Source organism: Labeo rohita, chromosome 4 (assembly GCF_022985175.1).
Source record: "Labeo rohita strain BAU-BD-2019 chromosome 4, IGBB_LRoh.1.0, whole genome shotgun sequence".
NCBI classification, from domain to species: domain Eukaryota; kingdom Metazoa; phylum Chordata; class Actinopteri; order Cypriniformes; family Cyprinidae; genus Labeo; species Labeo rohita.
Window position 1 is genome coordinate 20,270,072 of NC_066872.1, and position 17,447 is coordinate 20,287,518.

General features: G+C 37.1%; 1 pseudogene; it reads right to left on the reverse strand.

Annotated features, from left to right (window-relative positions):
- Positions 1 to 727: 727 nt before the first annotated feature.
- On the reverse strand, positions 728 to 10,070 carry LOC127164169 (polyunsaturated fatty acid 5-lipoxygenase-like; annotated as a pseudogene).
- Positions 10,071 to 17,447: the final 7,377 nt, after the last annotated feature.

The following is a 17,447-nucleotide window of genomic DNA, read 5'->3' on the forward strand; positions in this document are numbered from 1 at the left end:
TTTAATCTCAAATGCTCATCGTGCCTTTCTCTCCCTGAACTCTGTGTATTCTGACTCAAAACACTTTGGGTATGTCGAAAATCTCCAATCGTATTTTCTCCCTCAACTTCAAAACTCATTTAAAAATCATCCTGCATCGCTGCAGAAGTACCGTCCCAGTCTTTGCAAAATGAACATGCAAAGAAGATCAAACACCCTTAACAAAAAAGTTAAAACAGTAATATAGGATGATTTTGAAGTTGAGGGAGAATATTAGATGGGAGTTTTTTGACATACACTAACTGTCATGTACAGGAACAAAAACAGTGCAGGCAGAGTAAGACAAGACAAGCATTTAGCATTAAAAAGTATATCAATTGTATTCTTTTTATTAAAATAACAGATCGTTGCACTAGATAAGACCCTTCTTTCTCGGGTGGGATCATTTACAACCGCATTTGGGATCATTTGAAGCCTTATTAAACTGCATTTTGGAAGTTTAAAATCGGGATACCATATCAGTCCATTACATAGAGAAAAATGTTGTAATGTTTTCCTCAAAAAACAGTTTCTTTACGACTGAAAAAAGAAAGACATGAACATCTTGGATTACAAGGGCGTGAGTACATTATTTGTAAATTGTTATTCTGAAAGTGGAGTTCCCCTTTTAAAACTCTTTAGATGCTAAGCATATACTAGCTATAATCACTGCAAACAGGGACTGCAAATCGTTCACACAGATGTTTTCTCAGATGGCCACACTGTTGGGGATTTTGTCTGGGGACAGATACCAATAGGGCACTTTTAAAGTTTTATTTCGGCTCTTGATGGTGTTGGTCACTTCAACTAATTTCTGGTGGAAAGTCTTAATGGCTTCCATGACTGGTTGCTCAGTGAAGTACTTATCTGGATACATCCCTAAAAACAGCTGGGAAGATTTGGACAAAACAAATCACTGATTTATTTCTTTTATCAATGAATTAGCAGGAAGCAAGTTCATGCAAACTAGTTATGAAAGAAATAGTCATCAAACCTCGTTGTCCTGGAACCGACTGAGGGCCCAGATTGCTGCTAAATGCCAACTGGAGCATCCACGGTCTGGCAGACTCTCCATGATATACTTCATATCCACCTGGCCCTTCTGTGTGGGAGGAGGCTTTCGCATAGTGGAAGGGCTATTTGGGACCCAGGCAAACCAGTCGTACTGGAACACAGCACAGACACAGAGACATCAGCCTATAGATACTAACCCAGCCATAGTTTATTAATCCAGAAAAGTGTGTCTAAACCCACCTGTCCAAAGTTTACTGCAGCATGTTGTGCTGAAGCTGTGAAAATCACAACAGTCAGGTACTCTACCAATTGCTCCCGAGTTTTCAGTGAAGTTGGAAACTCTGTGAACATTGAAAATGTGTTTGCCTTGCTTATGCATCTAAAAACAATGCATATTCAAGTACATTTAAACTATATATCACTTAGACTTTAGTAAAATGATCCTGCAGTTACCACAACTCTGGGGACAATTCTTCATACCAAAAGTCCGAACTTCATAAACAAATGCCTGGATCTCCTCGTCCTCCTGAACTGTCTCATCACTGCCATAGTAGATCTTGACCACATCAGAAACAAAACTACAGGAAGATCAAGTTAAGTGATGAATCAGCAAATTCAAAAATTACTCTTGGTGTCAAATGAATTACTAATTTGTTCTGTACTTAATTCTTAACATTAGCATTTGAACATCTGGACATTTTTGCATATTTTATTAACTACCTTTTGACTGCCTCCCAGACCATCATGCCATCATCTCTGTAGTAGTAGTTTGGTAGATCTTCCTTGTTGTCAACTCCTCTAGCTTTTATGGCCTCAGGGAAGCACAGGGACTTATAGGTTAAAGTCTTCATGGCTCTTGAAATCACTTCCCCCAGTGCACTTCCACCGGTGCTGTTAGCCTTTCAAACAGAAGGACACTGGTAAATTTTTGGGTCAGACTACATTTCGTATATACAGTGGGTACGGAAAGTATTCAGACCCCCTTAAATTTTTCACTCTTTGTTATATTGCAGCCATTTACTAAAATCATTTAAGTTAATTTTTTTTCCTCATTAATGTACACACAGCACCCCATATTGACAGAAAAACACAGAATTGTTGACATTTTTGCAGATTTACTAAAAAAGAAAAACTGAAACATCACATGGTCCTAAGTATTCAGACCCTTTGCTGTGACACTCATATATTTAACTCAGGTGCTGTCCATTTCTTCTGATCATCCTTGAGATGGTTCTACACCTTCATTTGAGTCCAGCTGTGTTTGATTATACTGATTGGACTTGATTAGGAAAGCCACACACCTGTCTATATAAGACCTTACAGCTTACAGTGCATGTCAGAGCAAATGAGAATCATGAGGTCAAAGGAACTGCCTGAAGAGCTCAGAGACAGAATTGTAGCAAGGCACAGATCTGGCCAAGGTTACAAAAAAATGTCTGCTGCACTTAAGGTTCCTAAGAGCACAGTGGCCTCCATAATCCTTAAATGGAAGACATTTGGGATGACCAGAACCCTTCCTAGAGCTGGCCGTCCGGCCAAACTGAGCTATCTGGGGAGAAGAGCCTTGGTGAGAGAGGTAAAGAAGAACCCAAAGATCACTGTGGCTGAGCTTCAGAGATGCAGTCGGGAGATGGGAGAAAGTTGTAGAAAGTCAACCATCACTACAGCCCTCCACCAGTCAGGGCTTTATGACAGAGTGGCCCGACAGAAGCCTCTCCTCAGTGCAAGACACATGAAAGCCCACATGGAGTTTGCTAAAAAACACCTGAAGGAGTCCAAGATGGTGAGAAATAAGATTCTCTGGTCTGATGAGACAAAGATAGAACTTTTTGGCCTTAATTCTAAGCGGTATGTGTGGAGAAAACCAGGCACTGCTCATCACCTGTCCAATACAGTCCCAACAGTGAAGCATGGTGGTGGCAGCATCATGCTGTGGGGGTGTTTTTCAGCTGCAGGGACAGGATGACTGGTTGCAATTGAGGGAAAGATGAATGCGGCCAAGTACAGGGATATCCTGGACGAAAACCTTCTCCAGAGTGCTCAGGACCTCAGACTGGGCCGAAGATTTACCTTCCAACAAGACAATGACCCTAAAGCACACAGCTAAAATAACGAAGGAGTGGCTTCACAACAACTCCGTGACTGTTCTTGAATGGCCCAGCCAGAGCCCTGACTTAAACCCAATTGAGCATCTCTGGAGAGACCTAAAAATGGCTGTCCACCAACGTTTACCATCCAACCTGACAGAACTGGAGAGGATCTGCAAGGAGGAATGGCAGAGGATCCCCAAATCCAGGTTTGAAAAACTTGTTGCATCTTTCCCAAAAAGACTCATGGCTGTATTAGATCAAAAGGGTGCTTCTACTAAATACTGAGCAAAGGGTCTGAATACTTAGGACCATGTGATATTTCAGTTTTTCTTTTTTAAAAATCTGCAAAAATGTCAACAATTCTGTGTTTTTCTGTCAATACAGGGTGCTGTGTGTACATTAATGAGGAAAAAAATGAACTTAAATGATTTTAGCAAATGGCTGCAATATAACAAAGAGTGAAAAATTTAAGGGGGTCTGAATACTTTCCGTACCCACTGTACTTGTTTAGAGAACTACAATGCTGTCAACAAAATAGAAGTCAGAACCTATAGCTTGATGACAGAATATTACAGGCTTTAAAATCACAAAGATGGGTTAAGACCCCTTACAAAAATTAACCATGGTTTTATTATAGTAAAAGTGTAGTAACCATGCTTTTTACCATATGTTACCATTTGTATAACCACCATTTTATGGTGGTTATACAAACACCATAGTTAAACTATGGTTATTGTAGCAAAACCATGGTTAATTTGTGCTTACCATTGTTTAACTAAAGTAACTATGTTTTTTGATGGGTTTTTTTTTATTTTATTTGTAGTAAAACCATATTTTGTACATAGGAAACCATATGCATCTGCAGACCTTAAAGCTGTATAAAAAAAACAAGTGACAGAGATAAACAAAATAAATGCTAAATATACTATATGTTGCAAACAGTGAAGCTCAATGAAATATAATTTTGAAATAGAAAATCGGGGCAAAAATAAAATACAAAATTCCAGTTGTACAGTAGCCTACATTGAGGCTAAATACAAATGTGGCTGGCCAAATATTGCATATTTGGTGCATTTTAAATTATGAAGTTTGTTCATAGTACATAGGTTCACTGAAGTTTGTTTCAAGTGTTATATTTTAAATGTATAAATATATTGAAACATTTAAAAAGGTATTTTGCCTTCTATATATTTCAGTCCAAGAAAATACATTCACGTGTCACATTTGAAGAAAAACTTTTGTTGTCTATAACATATAACAGATCTGTTGTCTATAACATACAGTACTGTGCAAAAGTCTTAGGCCACTAGTATTTTCATCAGCTAAAAAATGGTTTAAAGTCAGTTGAAGTCTGTCTTTTGCTGTAGTGTGTCAGTAGGAAATATCAGTTTACATTTCCAAACATTCATTTTGCCATAAATTATAATAGCCAGTGAGATTTTTGTATGGAGCACAGGCTGTTGTCAGACTCCTTGTGCAAACAGAGATGTGATCTCTCCATCATTCAATCCAGTCTGCCTTAAGAAACAGAAAAATGGAGACAGACTAAATCCAGAAGAACTGTGGTAACATCTCCAAGATGCTTTAAGAGTCCTACACCGACAAAGCTACAGTACTGTTAAAATTTTTAGGCAGTTAGGCACATTAAATGAGGATGCTGTCAAAAACAATGTCATAAATAGATTTTCTTTATCAATGAACTTCTATTAACTAAAATAAATAAGCATTTGATGTGACCATCCTTTGCGTTTAAAGCAGCTTTTGCCCTATGTGCATAGTTTTTCAGGTAGCTTTACTTGAAACATCTCAGAGATGTTGCCACAGTTCTTCTGGATTTAGTCTGTCTCACTTTTTCTGTTTCTTCATGTCATTCCAGAGACAGACTGGATGATAGTGAGATCAGATCTCTGTTTGGAGCACTGGCTGTTGACAGAATCCTTGTGCAAACAAAAATCTCACTAGATTATTACAATTAATAAATGTAAACCAAATTTTTTTTTACTGACACACTACAGCAAAAGACAGAAATAACTTACTTTAAACCATTTTTTAGCTGGTGAAAATACTAGTGGCCTAAAACCTTTGCACAGTACTGTATACAAATATATTAATTTTCAAAAATATACAAAAGAAGACCAAAACATATATTGTAAATATGTAATGTTATTTAAATATATTTTGAAATGTATTGAAGGTACTGTTTATGCAGGGTAAAGATACCTTATCAAAGAGCCCAGATTCACAGATGAGTTGTTCACAAGCCTTCGTGTTGATGGCAATGGTGTAATGGACATGAGGTATCAGTAACTATAAGGTGAAAGTTTAAAAATGCAATCAAACATTCAATAAAGCAATAAAACTCTCTAGGCCATGTGTTTCAGTTTAACTCAGTGAAAGCATTAAAGAATGTCTACCTTGTATATGGGATGGACTGTAGCAAGTTTTCTTAACATGGCTATGGCAAAAACCTCAGATATCAGATGTGTTCTGAGAAGGTGAGTGACCACCTGGTGTACATTGAAGTCGGAGGACTTCACCCACATCTTGGCTAGCATCCAGTCATACTGATTATCGCTTGGGAGAAAGACTGTATTCCCCACGCCTGCAGTGGTCTGACGACTGAGCTGTTTCACATATCAAAGTAAGCCCTTGAATACTTTGTTCTAGCATTTTTTTAATTCATATTTTACTAAATTATTTCTACCGGTACCTGAATAGCAATTGGTATGATTTTATTCTGCCTGTTCTTATACAGGAGGCAGAAGGAAGCAGCCAAATATTGCGGGGTTTTTGGGTCTGTGGCATTGGCTGCCACTCCCTCCAGTATTGCATAGTCTGCTATGTAGATATTTCCTGCCTGTAAGAAAGAGGTATTTAGTATTAGAGTGAGACTGGAGAATTTTCATTCCATTCATTATTATTCATTTACATTCAGAAATAACCACTTCAACAACATTCTTTGTGGTGCATCATTTAAAATCCAAAATAAATTCAAAATGCAAGACTCCACAACAATCTGTGTTATTTCTAACTCATGTAAACTATATCTGAATACCCTGAAAAGTGCCCTATAAATAAAATGTATTATTATTATTTATATTAGTGTCATACTTTCTGACCTTTAATTCCTCCTTTAGAGAGAGACCTCTATGTAGAGACCCCTCCACCATCTCCTGTGTGACTTCAAACTTGTCTGGAAGATTCAAGCACTTACTGATCATTACAGGATTACAGCCATTTAAGAACTGATTGCCAAATATGAAGTCCTCATTCCAGTTATGCATTACATACTCTGTTAAAGGAAATAATAAAGTCAGCTGCCAGTGAGTTTAGGAGTGTGGAAACAATGGGTGTCTTGGGCTGTTTATTTTTCTTCCTAGATATAATAACAAAAGTAAGTAAAATAACAATAGTAAGTATAATAATAATTTAGCGAAACTAAATAAATAAATGAAACGCAATTTAAAAAAAAATCTAACCTGAAACATTGTTTTTGATTGTCACAAATATTTTTTCAAAATCTGATATGTCTGTCCAAGAGGAGTGGAAAAAACTCATAAGTTCATTAATACCAAGATTCTCTGCCCTGAAAAAGATGATCACAGCAAGAAAAATACAGCTGAATGCTTATAATCAGATTTTCAGTGTCTGGATCAGTTACACAAGCTACACTTGTTTCTCCATTTATTTTTCTAGCAACAGTCAAATGGTTGTACAGAAAATTAATACAATGCATTTTTGTTGGAGATACATGTAAAGAAATCAACACAAATTGTGTAACCTACGCTGTTAGGTAATTTAAATAAAAGTCCACTGTTTTTGCAGTTTCAAAGTGAACATCCAAAGGAAGGTCAGTAGTTGAGTTGGCATTGATACTCATGGGGAAACCAGGGCGCCACTCCATCCACCTTCAAGAAAAGGCTACATTAATCTTTAAGTTATTTGGTGCAAGAATTATATTAGGTGATATGAAAAGGTTTTGTTCTAATTTAAGCGAAAAGCCAGTATAAGTGTGTTAAGCTGTGAATGTAAAATTGGAGAAACTAGAGAAAAAAACAAACAAACCACCAACAAAAAAAAATCTGGAGACAAATAAAGATAATGATTACACCAAATAATTAAATGCTGGCTAAACCTGTAACTGTAACTTTAAACCAGAACATGTTTTGTCTTGATTCCAGTTCCATGTGCCTTGGTTTTATCCAACCATTAAAAAAATCTCAGGTAATTGCATGAAAAGGAAGGGAGAAGGGAATGACACTGCATCCTCTAGAAGTTACTATGGGGAACACTATCAGCATAACTGCTGTCTGAAGCACATGTCTAAACATAACAATAACATTGGCTGAGGACAGCCTGTGATGAAACTAAAAGTGTGAGCATAGTATAAAATGGCACCGGGAGAACAGGGGGATTACACTGGCTCTTAACCCCAAGGAACAGTATGCTATGACACCAACCCCTTGTGTCGGCCTACACATAACACATTAACACATTTCTATAATTCAAATCCATTAAAGGATTGTTAGGCTGCATTAACTATGTCAACCAAAACTGGGAATACTTCCCATAACACCCAATGTACGCGTTGCATCGTAAGACGTATGGCATCTATGCTAATATTAGTCTGTTTCATTCTTATTCCGAGGTCACCGTAGCCACTAGATCCAGTCTGTATCCAGATCAGATGGTCATTGCAGTCCGCCAGATCCAGTCTGTACCCAGCCCAGATGGTGGATCAGCACCTAGAGACGACCTCTACAGAGACGAGCCCCAGAAATGGATCACTAGTAAAGACCTCATCACCTAGACGGCCATCAGCACAAGACCACAGGAGCCAGATGAGTTCTCTGCAGAACTGCTGGTTCGTCTGGCCAGAGGAGAACTGCCCCCTGGTTTCTCCCAAGGTTTTTTTCTTCATTTCTGTCACCGATGGAGTTTTGGTTCCTTGCTGCTGTTGCCTCTGACTTGCTTAGTTCAAAATGGTATACGATATCGCTGGAAATTAAGTGTCCCCCACTTAATTTCCAGCAATATCGTATACTATTTGAACTGAACTAAGCTGGATGATGACATCAAATACGGTAAAGCTGCTTTAACACAATCTGTATTGTTAAAAGCGTTAAAAAAATAAGGTGATTTGAATTGACTTGACTTGACCTACAGTTTGGGAAAGTAAGGGAGCTATTTAGAGAGGCCTGGTGAAGACAACACAATCCAAGAGGTCCTAACAACTCAAAATTAGATAACTCACATTGCTTAATTTCTTATTCTGTGTGAAAAATGAGAAACAACAGGGAATTCCTGAAAAGGAAAATATTTCCTGTCAGGTCCTTTCCATGCTCTCACCCACATGCAACACACAAATCCCCAAGTATGAAAGGAAAGCCTCTAACACAGAGAAATACACTCTTATCATGTTTAGCTGCTTGTTAACATAAACAGATGGTCCTGTAAAGGTGAAGAGGAGGATGACATGTTCTCCCGGTGCCTTTTAATACTATCGTCGTACCAGTAGTGTCATCATAGGCTCTTGCCAGCCAATGTTATTGTTGTGTTTAGACATATGCTTCAGACACATGTCCCCATAATAACCTCTAGAGGCTCAGGTCAAAGAAACTCGCCATCATGGCAGCACTTGAAGAAACATCTGAAGCCAGATCTACTGTGAGCACTCTTTAGTTTTACTCAATGAAACTAGAAAAATGAACGGAAAATTCTGCATTGTCTACTCTTGCACTAGCATCTCAGTACTAATTGTTCCACTCTGGTAAGCTTCACAACTTCGTTAAGAAAACATTTTATCCATTATTGTCCAGTATTGTAAGCATGGCATCAAACCCGAACAGTTGTTGTCTGCATTCCAGTTCTTCGTGCCTGCACTCTTCAGCAAACTGATCTTATCCTGAGGCAATCGACCTAAAGGAACACACACACACACACACACACACACACACTTATGCATATATACCCAGAAAAATGACTATTTCTTTCAGGACTGGGTAATCAGGATAGGACTCACCCTTGCCATCTCGAAGAACCACTTCCTTTTCATTGGCTATCCAGCGATAACAGGGAAACTCAAAGCAGTCTCCAGAGGATGTTGTCACACTGATGCAACTACAGTACCACTGATCATTGAACAATAATTTCTCCTTCTTGAGTTTCACCAGCAAAATGTCTCCAAGGGTCTCTTTCACACTTATGTCAACTGATGCCACCTTTAACAAAAAACGTCTGTTAGATGTAACTGAATCAGACAAGTTATGTGCAAAAATTAAAGAGGGTTTGGGAACAAGATGAATAATGTCAAATTAATCAAAAAAAAAAAAAAAAAAAAAAAAAACACCACCCCAGTCAGGATGCTTCAGTTTCTTTAATATATATCATAATATTGTTTTTGTTTGTTTGTTTTCTTTATGAAACATTTTTTAAACAAACATTTTAAATTCTATCTAGGGCTTGAATAAAATAAACAAGTGAAGAAATTTGTGGAAGCTTTTGTGGAAAAGTGGGATAACAGTAGTTGTAGTCTGGTGAAACTTTAACGTACCGTTATCTATAACGTTAATAGAAACTGTGTTTTGTTGATACCTACAATTAAATTAGAGTCAAAATATATATCTGATAATCGTGAGGCATCAATGAATAAACAAAATAACTGCATGTTTAAATAGTAAAAATACTACACTATTTTACACGTTTTATTCATTCAGTAAATAAAAAAAAAAAAAAAAAACTACATTTCTGGTGAATCTGTGAGAGTGACAAATCATTCTTACCATTCCTCTTGCCAAACATTCAAAGAAGTATTTGTCCAGTAGAGTTTTATCACTCGATCTCTCCGTGCCCACCAGTGTCAGGTAAACATAGTCAATTGTCCCTGAAAACTTGTGTTTGCCAGTGGCGACAGAAACAGTATATGTAAACATTCTGCTCATATGGGACGACAAGTACAACAGACTCTCTGATCTCACACTGGTGAAATTCATTTTCTGCTTTTCTTATATAAATCTTTTCCTTCTTTGCCCACTGTGTTGGGGTGTGGTCTGTCAGTCTAACTTGTGTTGAAACTGTGTGATCTTTATCAAGAGATGGCAGCACAAACAATGAACAGTTATTAAATCAGTACCTTTCTATATGTTTTTTTGAATAGTTTTAAATTCTAAACAAAGGCCAAATCCAGACAGCAGTAGTGGCTGTTAACACATTAATGTCTACATGCAATATTACTCAAATAACTTACTTAAAGGAAGTTCACTTCCAGAACAAAAATTTACAGATAATTTACTCACCCCGTGTCATCCAAGATATTCATGTCTTTCTTTCGTCAGTCTTAAATAAGTTACATTTTTTGAGGAAAACATTTCAGATCATTCTTCCTTGGCTGGGATCATTAGAAGCCCTTTGAAGCTGCATTTAAATTGCATTTTGGAAGTTCAAACACGCAGGCACCATAGAAGTCCACTATATGGAGAGAAATCCTGCAATGTTTTCCTCAAAAAACAATTTCTTTACCACTGAAGAAAGACATGATCATCTAAATTATCTGTGTTTTTTTGTTCTGGAAGTGAACTTCTCCTTTAAGGTAAGTTATCCAACTAAAGTTAACTGAACTTGTAATTTTAAGTCAAGCACAAATGCTTTTTACATTTAAAGCAACACAGTAGTACTTATTCTAATGTTGAATTTTGGGTTGATCTAAGTTAACTAATTGCACCAATTTTTTGTACTGTAAGTACAGTAAAACATAAACAAAACAAACAAACAGTCTGAGTAGAAAATTTTATCTAAATCACAGGCGATTATACAGTACTGTCAATGTATCAGTTTTGTGGACTTGTTTTCCTTGTTTTGCCCATGTCTTTTGTTCCTGAGTTTCCTTATATGGTCTGTTTCCTGTTCTTTTTTCGTTTATTGATTATTCCACTCTCAGTGCCTGTTTTCGGCTGGGGCTGGATGATGATGTAATTGGCTGGGATCTCCTCATGTATGATTTCCCTCTCTGAATCGTGTCCTCTATTTGGTCAAATTTTCAAGTGGCTGTTCAGCTCAGCCACTCCTGAAAACTGCTGGCCACAGCTCAGGGCCTTCCAAGCCTGCCAGCCGTCCTCCCAGCACTGTCAAGGAACACTGGCATACGAGCAGCCAAGCATGCCAGCCTCCAGACAGCCAAGCACACCAGCCTCAACACTCACAAGCCAGCTGGCTGCAGCACTCCCGCAGCCAGCTGGCTTGTGGCCTGCTGCCAATCAGTCTACTGAGCAGGGAGATGGCTGCCAAGCCTGAGTCCATGGCCAAGATGACTGCCAAGCCTTAGTCCCCAGCCAAGATGGCCACCAAGTCTGGGTTCCCGGTTAAGATGGCGGCCACGACTCAGTTCCCGTCCAGGATGGCCACCATGCCCGAGTCCCCGGCTAAGAAGGCCACCACACCTGAGTCCCCAGTTGAGATGGCCGCCACGACTGAGTTCCTGGCCAAGAAAGCCTCAAAACCCGTAAATCTCCCCAATAATTTTTTGCTATAGGGGTTTGGGGCCGAGGTTAAGGCCACTGAGACTGGTCTGCCAGGGCTTATTGGACTGTCTTCTCTGCCATGGCCTCTTGAGTTCCCTGCTCCGACATGGCTCCTAAGACTTTCTATCCTACCATGGCTCCCTGAGCTCACTGATACACCCCCTACCCTCCGGTAAATATGTTACGGTGCTGACGGCACTGTCAGTATTGTGGACTTGTTGTCCTTGTTTTGCCCCTGTCTTTTGTTCCTGAGTTTCCTTATATGGTCTGTTTCCTGTTTGTTTCATTAATTGATTATCCCCCCACCTGTCTTAGTAATAATACTATGTATATTAGTTCTTGTTTGTGGCTTAATTCTTGTCTGGTCTTACGTCTTTTTATGTTGCTTACTTTGTTCCTGAGTGTTCCTGAGTTGTATTCCCCTGCAATTGCTTTATTAAATATTGAGCAAGTGAAGTTTCTGTATCCTGCGTTCTCCATGCTCCACGCAACTGTGACATGGAGTGGGCAAACAGCAGGATGTAGTTGCTCTTCGATGCTTCATCCCAGGCTCTGACTACAGGAGTTTTAGGCAGAATTATCCCGGTTTACGCCTCCCAACAATCTCCCAATATAATCTTCATTATAATACAAATAAATCCCAATCTAATCATGACAAACTATATATCATTGGAAAGACTCCTAAATCAATATTTTACCACTGTTTTTTGTTCCAAATTATGTAGGGACAGTAACAGATGAATTTACAGATGACAGATGAAGTGTTCACCTCAAAAAATATACATGATAACAGGAGGTTTTATTTCTGTTGTCTTTTTGGATTAAAAACTGTTAAGTAAAATAGAGTGTGTTACTACATGTGGTTTGTGTTGCCCACTCACCTTTGTGTGGCACACTCATAATTGTAATTAAAAAAAAAGAAACACACACACTTAAACACACTTAACACACTCACAATTTAGATTTAAACGCATCATGCACTCCTTCCAGTGTGCAAAGAGAGACATCAGAAAAGATTAAAAAACTAAAAGAATTAAGCAATTAAAGAATAAAAATTGTCACTATTGCAATTAAGATGTTCTTTTATAAAATAGTTGTGTAAACTAAATTCATATACAGTAACTGATATTTTAAATACCAGTGAAATTTCACAATGACAAGCAATTGGATAAATAAATACCTCATCATCATTAAACTCATGATTAAACAGAAAATACATAAATTAAACAGCTGAAAATGAGAGACATTTCAGGTATTCTTTGTCCACTGAAAAGAAGTTATCAACAAGTTATCTAGTTGTTATCAGGCAAAAATATTTATTTATTTTTTGTAATTAATTTATTCATTCATTTCTTTTTTTTTATTCCAAATAAATTACATTTACAATGATTAAAATGCCAAAAAAAAGTCCTCAGAACTAAAAAGAAATCTGGCTACCAGAAAATGTTTTACAAATTTTCCAGTCTTTGTCATCTCTCTGAATACACTGATGGGTAGGGTCTGTTGCAGGGCTTTTTTATTGAATTGCATTACTGTTTTTCTGGTCTTTCTATATCTATTAAAATTGCTTTAAGTGGTGGAATGCAATATGCCATTGTACAGTAAACAGTATGGCAGTATGTGTTTTACTGCGTGGTTAGTCTTGGATATCTAGAAATGTTTTGGCCTTATTAACATCTCAAGGTGGATTTAATTTTTTCTTTTTCTCACAGTGATTTCGATAAATATATTTTAAAATGTGGGCAATTATTTTAGAAATGTTTTCTACCAACCAGCCTTTCTTCACTATTTATTCAGAATGACCTATTTAGTGAAACAAGGAAGCAATCCTCACAAAAATACCTGTTTTGTAACCCCCATGGATTGTTTAAGACATGGACAGATTTCAAATTCTGATAGCTCTTTTATTGTGTTACCCAGGATGTCCTGCATCGTTGCCAACTTTCACAAATTCTACATGTATATCTGAATCCAAGCTACCACAGTGTGAAGATGCCACAAAACCCATTAAACTTTTATTCATCTTCAAAACAAAAATGAAAATATTGGTAAAACTTCACATTAAGATTCCCTTTATAAAGGGTTTATAAATGTGTTCATAAAAAACTAATAACTCATTAACAAATGCATTATAAATCACAGATAAACGGTTATAAATACATGACTAGAAAGGGTGATTTTAGTGCAATACTTCCTAAAAAGTGGGCTCACTTCTTGTAATTGCTTGATAAATATATTGATTCATATTTTTATCACTCAAAAGCAGATTACTGATTTATTCCTGAGTATTTTTTTTATCCACACCTGCAGTACCATGTGCATTTATTTATTTGTATGTTAATGAATTAATTGAACAAACAAAGTGATTACACATATAAACACTTGAAAAACAAACTCTGCAATGTCACCTTACTAATAGCTTACTGTAAAATCACTAAACATGTTAGCACATTGGAATAGTTCTAACAGTGTGACTTGAAAAGTGGCTTTATATTGGATTCTCACTATTGCCACCTACAGACTTTGGTGACACAGGCAAATACAGATGCACATTTGGTGATGTGATCTTGAGTATAATAAACATGCATTATTATACTGGAACACTGGAAATTATACATATTTGTCGGTGATTGTAATGAAGGGCAGCGAGAAAGTTTCAGAGGCAGCAGTACCTACTATTTATTAAGAAAATTTTTTAACTTAGAGCAGGGGTTAAATTGGGACATGGCTGTCTGGAGCTGAGCCTGTTTTTTTCTACCACATAGGCTTACACTGGTAACTCATCAGAGTTGACATTCTCAACACTATATAGGCTACAGTTTTAAATACTTTACTCATTCTTACTAACTCTATTCCCCAGACATGTCCTCTTTTTGCACCTAAAAAAATGCATGTTGGCTGGGATTTCTAAATCACCCAAAATGTCAGGGATTCAGCTTTTGCTTTCTATAGTCGCCATACTTTGTGTGCATTTTTGTATTAAAGCCCTAGCGGGACTTTTTTCTTGATCCTGCTACTGCTGAATTTCGGGCCAATACTGCCTGCTCATGCAATTATTCTGGTTTTTAATATAATTTTTGCACATCAGGGAGCAGCTATTATATGCAGAATAAGTGGCTATTCAGTCTTGTCTTGACTCATGATCAGTTAAATCTGATTCCTGCAGCCTGTGTTGGATGCATGGTTGCCAAATCCACATTTTTTTGGATGGAATTGGGCTGATTGTAAACTGTTGCAAAGGTACACGTGATGCTGATTTTGCTGAAATTAACGAAATGACTCGCAAAAAATATTAGTTCATTTTGCTGAACAAGACTCAAAGGTAAAAAATGATCCGAACTTCCCATCACTACTGCGAATCACGTCTGAGTTCATCGTCTGCGTACTTCGGCCAGTGTTAATTTCGTCAACGAAGACGGTGCCGAAAAATATTCATTAACAAACATTTTTTCTGTTTCTAAGACGAGACGCTGACGAGCTAAAACTAACATCTGATGATAAAAACTATGACGAAATTTATGTTGCATCTGCATTAAAAAGACGAGACGAGACTACAATTAGCGAAGCGAAGTTAGAAACAGAGGAAAAGGGGGAATCGTGCTGATAGACACACACCAGAAGCGCTCTCTCTCACGCACACTCCACTTCTTCGGGTTTTCAGACAGCGCGCGATCAGTTCTCAGTGCTCAAATACACAAACAGTAGTCCAAATGTCTATCGTGTTGAGTAACTTATGTAAATACAGTTAAGTGCATGTAAACAGGTGGGTGAAAACTGAATGTGTGTCCCTGTCAGTATTACATGCATGTCTTCCCTCTTAAAGGGACAGCATTCCTAATTAAATACCTATCTGTGTCATTAATATTAACCAACAAAAAAAGTTAAATAAATGTATACATGTTAAATAAACCTACTGTATCTGAAAAATGAGTTTAATTTGTATCTATACCCAAAAATGAAAATTGTCATCATTTATCCAGTTTTTTTCCAAATTCAATCCTTGATTCAAAATTTCTCATAAGCTTAAATGATTTGGTCTAATTAGAGAATAATTAATGACTGTTTTTGTTTGAAGACTACAAAATCACTACCAAAATAAATGTTGGTAACTGCAGTTTGACTAAAAGTAATGACTAAAAGTTGACAAAAATGCAATGACTTTTTGTTGACTAAAACTAGACTAAAACTATGAAAGACTAAAATGACTAAAATGTGACTAAGACTATTAAGCATTTTTGTCTCAAGATAAAGACTAAGACTAAATCAAAAATGCCTGTCAAAATTAACACTGACCTCGGCTAAAAAAGGTAGAGTATGGCAAAAAATGCCATCTTATTTTATCCTACAACTTCAGAATCGTCCGACATATTGTACCTTTTTGTTTGTAAACAGTGTTTGACTTACTTGCACTTTCTTAGTCTTTGCACGTTCGCTTTGTAAACACTGGGTCTGTAGATCCGCCTACATTCCGTGTGACCTTTTGACATGACTCAATAGTATGCCGTGAAGGTGCACCCCAGAACCTGTGCTACACAAGCCTTTGTGGTTAAAAAGTATACAAATTTTTATTTTTCAAAAAAATGACAGATTGTTAAGCTAGATAAGACCCTTCTTCCTTGGCTGGGATCATTTGGAGTCCTTTGAAGCTGCATTTAAACTACATTTCGTAAGTACAAAGTCGGGGGCACAATTGAAGTCCATTATATGAAGAAAAATGTTGAAATGCTTTCCTCAAAAACCATAATTTCTTTACGACTGAAGACAGAAAGACATGAACATCTTGGATGACAAGGGGGTGAGTAAATTATTTGTAAGTTTTGGAAGTGGACTTCTCCTTTAAATATAAATATTTAGGTGCTTTTATTGAGCTAGCATTTATTAAGTATTTTTGTTGTATAGATGTGAAATACTTGATTGTTTTTATGAATTTTCTGAATACACAAGTACTAGTAAAACAATACAGCTGGAATTTGTAAAACACACACAGATGTCTATTAATAACAAAAACATCAATAGCAATCTATTCAAATATAATTTGTCAATGTTTCATTCATATCAGATACCCAGATAACACATCTATGTCTGTTAAAGATCACTTTATCTGGAAAGCATATGCTGTGTACAAGCATCTGACAGATGTCTGTAAGATGTCAGTTTTACATGCATTCTAAATCATAAACATCTTAAAGACATCTAATAGATGTTTGACATCTGATAGGAAACGTCCAACAGATGAGCAAACACTCTAAAAAATACGTCTTGCAGATGTAAATGCAGACGTCAAATAGACGTCTCCGTGCTATCAGGGTAAGTAACTATCAAGTTCACTCTGTTCTTCTCCCAGTTTACCAGCCACTTACTTGCATGTATTTTGGGACAAAATTATGAATTCATGAGCTGTAAATGTCTGACTGACAGACCTCTCTGACCTGCGGCACCCATTTCACATTATAGATCAAGCTCAAGATCATTTATAAAGGTTTTTAAATGACAAAACACATTTACTTACATGTATTCATGAATCAGGATGTCGCATAGTTGATGACATGGTAAGCAGGTTTGTGAATATTTTGAATTAAAAAGGAAAAGTGAAACAAAAGTGATACATCAGCCATACAGTGTTTTTGTTGCTGCGGTGTGTCACATAACCAGCATGACGCATCAGCATGAAAACAATAAGGGTAAACGTTCTAAAATAATGCTCACCTTAAAAAACTCATTCTGTGGGGTCAGCTAGAATAGGGTTAAGCAAGATAAGCTTTATTGACATTCACTGTTTACATATACTAGGTGAAAAGAAGTGATACAT